The sequence below is a fragment of the Vulpes lagopus genome, chromosome 3 (genome assembly GCF_018345385.1).
Source record: "Vulpes lagopus strain Blue_001 chromosome 3, ASM1834538v1, whole genome shotgun sequence".
Classification (NCBI taxonomy): domain Eukaryota; kingdom Metazoa; phylum Chordata; class Mammalia; order Carnivora; family Canidae; genus Vulpes; species Vulpes lagopus.
Genome location: NC_054826.1, coordinates 158,650,303 through 158,658,213, shown reverse-complemented (window position 1 = coordinate 158,658,213; position 7,911 = coordinate 158,650,303).

Sequence of the window (7,911 nt, the reverse complement as noted above, 5' to 3'; positions counted from 1 at the left end):
TCCCTAGCACAGTGCCTTGCACACAATAGGCGCTCAATAAATGTCTGTTGTTGATGACGACCTCTTCATGGTGGTCCACTGGCTTTGTAAGCGGTGTATGTATATCCTTCCATTGGAGAAGTACGGGAGACAGGATAGGTGATGAAGCAGTTAAATTTTAAGTGGGATTTTCCAGGGTCAGCCCTCAAACCTGTAATGATTTTAATCAACAGAACTGGCCTAGATTGGGCAGGATAATGTAGCTGAATTCATTAGGTTGGTTAACGTTGGCTGTGCTGCACACACAAAGCGAAGTTCAGCAGGCTGTGTTCTCGCCGTCAGCAGGCCGCTCGGAGCACAAATTAAATTTAATATTGACAAATGCTGTACCATATGTAGAGGCAGCCCGGGCTCTGACTCCTCTGGTCCCACTACAAAAGGGAGGCTATAACGAGATGAGTCGTAGCCTGCCTTCAGCGTGACAGCTTCCCAAATCTGCTGCGACTCCGCTGGTGATTTCTGAGGGTCTGTGTCAATTACAGGCACATTTTTCTTAAAATCAAAATGAAACCGACAAGAAGCCCCAAACCCTTTTGCTTCCATGAGGCAGATCCCAAATGCTTTTATCCCTTCCAGAACAGGAGGGGAAAGGAGAGCTCTTAGGAGAAGCTGCCCTCGGGTGGAGCATCCCAGTCATCATCTTGAGTCCCCACCTGGATGCCATCTGGTGCCCAGTTACCTCCCGGTTACAAGAGAGGGCAAGACGGAAGCCAGTCAAGGTGAGTCAGCTGCCAGTGGGGGCCTCCTCAAGGAACCATGACCACTACCTTCGTGAGCGTGTGGACCCCTTGGAATCCTTCTTCTTTCATCGCCTGTTCTTCCACGTATTTGTGTGATCTCAGTTTCATTTGTAAAAGTGTAGGCAAAGGGCTAGGACACTACATTAAACTGAGAGAATGCTTCTTTCTGAATGGACAGGATTATCGATCTTCCCACATTTTCTAAATTTTTATTGTAACCGCAAAACATTATTTCATAAAATATTAGAAAAGACATTAATAATAGGATTTCAAACAGAATTCCAGCTGGGAGATTGGGAAAAACCTGGTAAATGCCATGTCCAACTACACATAAAAGAATGTCTTTGCTGTGTACATAAATCATCTCAAGCGTAACAGCTTTACTTCTGTACCAGGGAAACTAGTTCTTTAATTTTCAAACCAAACGTAGGTTTTGTTTTCCATGAGACTGAACCAAAATCTTTAAGATTCCATTTTATCATTAAATACCTACTGAGTGGTCTGCACAGTGTCATGTGCTTTGTATATACTTTTTCACAATAATCTGATCATCCTGTTGTGCAGATAAGTAAACTGAGAGTAAGAGAAGTAAGAGAAGCCCCCTGGGCAATGAAGATGAGAGTCAACAGGTGGCTTGCCATGTCCCAGGCATCCTCTGAAAGCTTTGTAAGTGCAACTAATCCTCACAATAACCCTAATAAATGGGTTCTTTTATCATTCCCCTTTTACAGATGTGAAAACTGAGGCACATCAGTAGGAAAGTTAGGATAGAAGCCACAGGGTCTGTCCCTGGAGCCTCTACCTTCAGTCACCACCATGTATTTGTTGGCAGAAATTTAACCTATAGATAGCAATTTCTATTAGAATATTGAAATACTCTATTTCAGCATATTCACAGGGTGTGATACATTTGATACACATAAAATAAATGGCAATTATAATAAATTATGAGGCAAACGTTAGGAGAATATCCCCACCATCCTTGAAGCCCACCTGAGTGTTCCTTCCGTTGTCTTGGATTTTCAATTTACTTACTTTCTAAATAGTTTTATCACCTACAGATGTATCAGTAAACAATGTATTAGTTAGTTTCACATAGTAGTAAATATCATAAGACTTAGGACATTCCAAGCTTGCTGTATCTTTTCTCTATCCATTTTCTCTGCCTGCTCCTCTAATTTATTTTCATGATTGCAGAATGCCAGTGTGTGGCGATACCCTAACTTATTTTTATCCATTCTTTCAGGGAACATTCGGGTTTTCGGTTTGCCGCGAGTATGTACAATGTTTTTATGCTCATTCCTCGAAAAGTCTTTTAGGACACGTGTGCAAGAAGTTTTATACGGAGAGTTACACCTAAGGAATGAAATCACAGAGCGATAGCGTAAAATTGTACACATGTGCTCGGTATCGCTAGCTTGTTTTCCAAAGTGGTTGGACACTTTACACTCCTATCAGTGGCTGTCCACATCTTTGCTAACACTTGGCTTGGTTTTTTTGGAAGTGTGAAACCTTCCCCTCCTGGCACCTGTAAATTGTATCTCATTGTGATTTTGACTTGTATTTCCCCTCATTTCTTATCAGGTTTAGCATGTTTTCTCTTCCGTTAGCATCACCTCGTCTGTAAAATGCCTGCCCCACTTTCGTCCACCTTCCTGCCGGGATAGTTAACTTTTCCTTTTTTTTCTCTTAAAGAATTCTTAATATAAGAATAGATAGTAATTTTTGTCGACTGTTTGCAAATATCTTCTTGCAGTTTGTGCCTTGTCTTTTCTTTTTCTCTATGGTGACTTTCAGTGAACAGTTCTTAATATCAATGTAGTCATGTTTTCCATCTTCTTATATGATTAGAGCTTCTTATACCCTCTTTACTAAATCTTCCATCTCCTGATCAATAATTATTTTCGTATATCTTATTCTTAAAAACTTCAAAGTTTTTGTCTCTTCTGTGGCAGTAAAGGATTTATACTTTTGCATAAAAGCAAGCTAGAAATCCCTTTTGTTTTATATAAATGCCAACTGTCCTAGCACCGTTTATGGAGAAGAATCCGTTTTTCTCCAGTGATCAGCAATCAAATTTCCATATACGTGAGGATTTATTTCTGTCCTTTATATTGTTTCATTCTAGCCAAATTGTCTATCTCTGTATTAATACCACACAGTCTTAATTATTATAGCTTTATAATAAGTCTTGGTATCTTGTAGGGCAATTTTTCCCTCACCCTATTGAATGTTGAAGAATGTCTTGTTGATTCTTTTTTTTTAATGACTAATTTTTGCCAAAGTATTTTTGTCCAATAATGTACATAAACTTTATGTATAGAGATTGAAGTTTTATAATCTGTATACCCATGTCACCGTTATTAAGATGACAACATAGTACCTTTCCAGCACCCCAGAAGGCTCCTTCAACTCTTGTAGTCAATCCCCCTGTCAAGGGTGAGCACTTTCTTACCTCTACCAATATAGATGTGTTTTGCCTGTGTTTTTAATTTCACATAAATAGAATTATATGTTTTGTAGTGTTTTATTTTTGTCCCTGGCTTCTTTCAGTCAAGAAAGTCATGTTTGTAAGATTCATCTCTGTTGATACATATAGCGGTGGTTCTTTTTTGGGACTAGATAGTATCACGTTGCATTAGAACTAACAACTCTAATATAGGTGGTCTTGGGGTTATTTCCAGTTTAGGGCTTCCATGAATACAGTTGTTATGAACATTCTTGTACATGCATTTTGATGGACAGAGAGCTTGTTTCTATTGGATATATAATAAGGAGTGGAATTGCCAAGTTACAGATATACCTGTGCTTGGTCTTACTCGATATTGTCAGTTTTCCAAATTAGTTGCCCTATTTTATACTCCCATCAACAATAACTGAGAGATCCGTTTGCTCCATATATTTACCAATGCTTTTGACCATCCTTTTAGTTGGGTTGTCGTGCTTTTTCTTATATATTTTTGGGAATTCTTTATATAATCTAGATTCAACTCCTTTGTTATATATATTGCAGTTTATGTCTTAATGGTATATTTTAATGACTGAAAGTTCTTAATTCTAATAATTTTAATTCTAACTTATCTGGATTTCATGTATAATATAATTTGTGTCCTATTTAAGAATTCTTACCTGGCCCATGGCCATCTCTTATGTTTTCTTCTAAAAGCTTTATATTTTTTTCCTTTTGTGTTTGGATCTGTGATCCATCCCAAATTAATTTGGGGATATGATATAAGGTAACAGTCAAAGGGTTTCCCCCCTACCCCTTTTAAGGAAATCCAGTGATACAGCACCATTTATTGTATATACCCCCTTTCTCCACTGATACTGTTGCTTTGGTAATAAATAGGCTGCTACCATGTATATGTGGGATTGTCTCTCAACTTTGAGTTCTGTATCATTTTTAAACTCTTGTACTATTAACATATTATCTTAATTATTATAACTTCATAAATCTCAATATCTAGAAGTTGAAAGTATCCAGTTTATTCACCTTCAATATGGCTTTGACTATTTTTGGCATTTTTGTATTTCCACATACACATAGATTTTTAGAATCAGAGTGTCATTTTCCATATTTAATAAAACCTGCTGAGATTTCCATTGTGATTGGATTGATTCTACGGATCACTTTGGGGAGAACTGACATTTTAATAATATCAAGTATTTCAGATCATGAACATATGTTTGCCATGGAGAGATCTTACACATCTTTCCTTATATCTGTTTCTAGGTGTTTGAAAGGTTTGGTACTATCATAAATTTTTTAAATTTAATTTTCTACCTGTTTGTGTAAGTATATAGAAAAATACAATTGATTTTTGTATATTGATCTCATATTCAGCATTAGAGCTAAGTGAACTCAGCAATTGTCAAGTTTAAATGAAGGCCATGTAGTAGTGATGTACTTTTTTAAGTGCATAGTATGAGGAGGTACAAGATGTCAATATGTCTCATTAACAGTGATGCTAAATTTGATCATTATATTAAGGTAGTGTCATGGCTAATTTCATGTGTCAACTTGGTTAGGCTGTGATGCCTAGTTGTTTGGGGGAAACACCAGTCTAGCTATTGCTGTGAAGATATTTTTCAGACTTGATAACACTGACAAAGTAGACTTTGAGTAAAACAGATTACTCTCCATGGTATGTGGGGGGGCATTCATCCAATCATTTGAAGGATGAATTAGATGGATGGCAATGGATGGCGTTCGTCCAATCATTTGAAGGCCATAAGAACAAAGAATGAGATTTCCTTAAAAAGAAGTAAGTTTCTCCCAAGATTGCAACATAGAAACCCTGCCTGAGTTTCTCACTTACTAACCTGTCCTGCAAATTTCAGATTCAGGACTGTAACATCAACTCCTATCTAAATTTCTAGCCTGCCAGCTTACCCAAGATTTCAGGCTTGGTAGCCTCTACAATCACATGAGCCAAGTAAATAAACTCTCTATAGATAGATATAGAGATATAGATGTATCCTATTGGTTTTGTTTCTCTGGAAAAGCCTGACTCATACAAGTGATGTCTCAGGTTTCTTCACTATAAAGTTACTATTTCCCCCTTTATAATTATTAGGAATCTTGCAGGAAGATATTTTTAAATATGTGAATTTCCTGTTTCTCAACATAGCACTAATTTTAGCATCCACAGATGATTCTTGTATAATAATTGTTTCTTTGGTACTTGACAAATGCTGGGTTTTTTTTTTCTGTTTTCATCACTTATTCTATATTTATCTTGCCTGAGATTAGGAATTGTACTATAGGAAAAAGCCAACCATTTTTGCCATTTATTCCAATTTTTTAAATTGAGAAAACAATCCCATTTACAATTGTGTCAGAAAGAACACCTAGGAATAAATTTAACCAAGGAGGTAAAAGACCTATACCTTGAAAACTATAAAACATTGATGAAAGAAATTAATAAATGTAAATACAATACTGTGGACAAATAAAGGAAAGACATACCATGATCATGAAGTAGAAGAATTAATATTGATAAAATGTCCATTCAACCCAAAGCAATCCACAGATTCAATGCAATCCCTATCAAAACACCAATGGTATTCTTCAGAGAACTACAACAAATAATGCTAAAATTTGTATGGAACTACAAGACAGTCTAATTAGCCAAACCAATCTTGAGAAAGAACAAGGCTGAAAGTATCACATTCCCAGATTTCAAACTAAACTACAAAACTCTAGTCATTAAAACAGAGTGGCATTGGCACAAAAACAGACACACAGAAAAACAGAACAGAATAGAGCCCCCAAAGAAACTCACATTTATAAAATTAATCTATAACTAAGGAGGCAAGAATATCCAATAGAAAAAAGACAATCTCGGGATCCCTGGGTGGCGCAGCGGTTTGGCGCCTGCCTTTGGCCCCGGGCGCGATCCTGGAGACCCGGGATCGAATCCCACGTCAGGCTCCCAGTGAATGGAGCCTGCTTCTCCCTCTGCCTCTCTCTCTCTCTCTCTCTCTCTGTATGACTATCGTAAATAAATAATAAAATAAGAAAAAATAAATAAATAAATAAAAAAGAAAAAAGACAATCTCTTCAATAAATGGTGCTGGTAAAACTGCTTAACTACATGCAAAAGAATGAACTGGACCACTTTCTTATACTCTATTTAAAAAAAAAAAAAAAGACTTGGGATCCCTGGGTGGCGCAGCGGTTTGGCGCCTGCCTTTGGCCCAGGGCGCGATCCTGGAGACCCGGGATCGAATCCCATGTCGGGCTCCCGGTGCATGGAGCCTGCTTCTCCCTCTGCCTGTGTCTCTGCCTCTCTCTCTCTCTCTCTCTCTGTGTGACTATCATAAATAAATACAAATAAAAAATAAAAAAAAGACTTAAAATGAATTAAAGACTTAAATGTCAGAAATAAACCCATAAACCTTCTAGAAGAAAACATAGGCAGTAAGCTCTGACACTGGTCTCAGCAATAACGACAAAAGCAAGAAAAAAACAATAGGACTACATCAAACTAAAAAGGTTTTGCACAGCAAAGGAAACCAACAAAATGAAAAGGCAGCCCACTGAATGGGAGAAAATGTTTGCAAATGATCTATCCAATAAGCGGTCAACAACAAAATATACAAAGAACTCCCACAATTCAACACCAAAAGAACATAGAATCTTAAAAAATGAGCAGAAAACCTGAGTAGACATTTTTCCAAAGAAAACATACAGATGGCCAACAGGCATGTGAAAAGGTGCTTAGTATCACTCATCATCAGGGAAATGCAAATCAAAACCACAATGAGACATCACCTCACACCTGTCAGAATGGCTATTATTAAAAAGAAGGGGGAAAGGCAAGAAATAAAAAATGTTGATGAGGATGTGAAGAAAAAGGAGAAGTAATGCACTGTTGATGGGGATGTAGATAGGTGCAGCCACTATGGAAAGCAATAAGGAGATTCCTTTAACAAATAAAAATAGAAGTATCTCATGGTCCAGTAATGCCACTTCTGGCTACGTATCAGAAGAAAACAAAAACATGAATTGAGAAATACATACGCATTGCAGAATTATTTACAAAGGCCAAGATATGGAAGGAAGTTTAGTGTCCATGGATAAAGAAGAAGTAGCATGTATATACAAAGGAATATGACTCAGCCATAAAAAGTATGAAATCTTGCCATTTGTGACACCATGGATGGATCTAGAGGTTATAATGCTAAGTGAAATAAATCAGACAGAGGAAACATATGCCATGTAATTTCGCTTATATGTGGAATCTGAAAAGCGAAACAAATGAACAAACAAAACATTCAGATACAGAGAACAAATTGATAGTTGTCAGGAGGGGGAGAGGTCGGAAGGATGGATGAATAGGTGAGGGTGAAGAGGAGGTACAATCTTCCAGTTAGACATAAGACGTGGGGATCTACAGCATAGGGGCTATAGTCAATAACACTGTAAAAACTTTTTTTGTCTGGTGATAGATGGTAACTAGACTTATCATGGTGATGGTTTTGCAAAGTGTGTAAATATCGAATCACTATGGTGTACACCTGAATCCAATACAATACTGTGTGTCAATTACACTTCAGTCTAAAGAAGTTTAAGGTGGACCCATCTCCACTTCAAAGCAAAATAAAACAAAAAAAAAAAAGCAAAGTA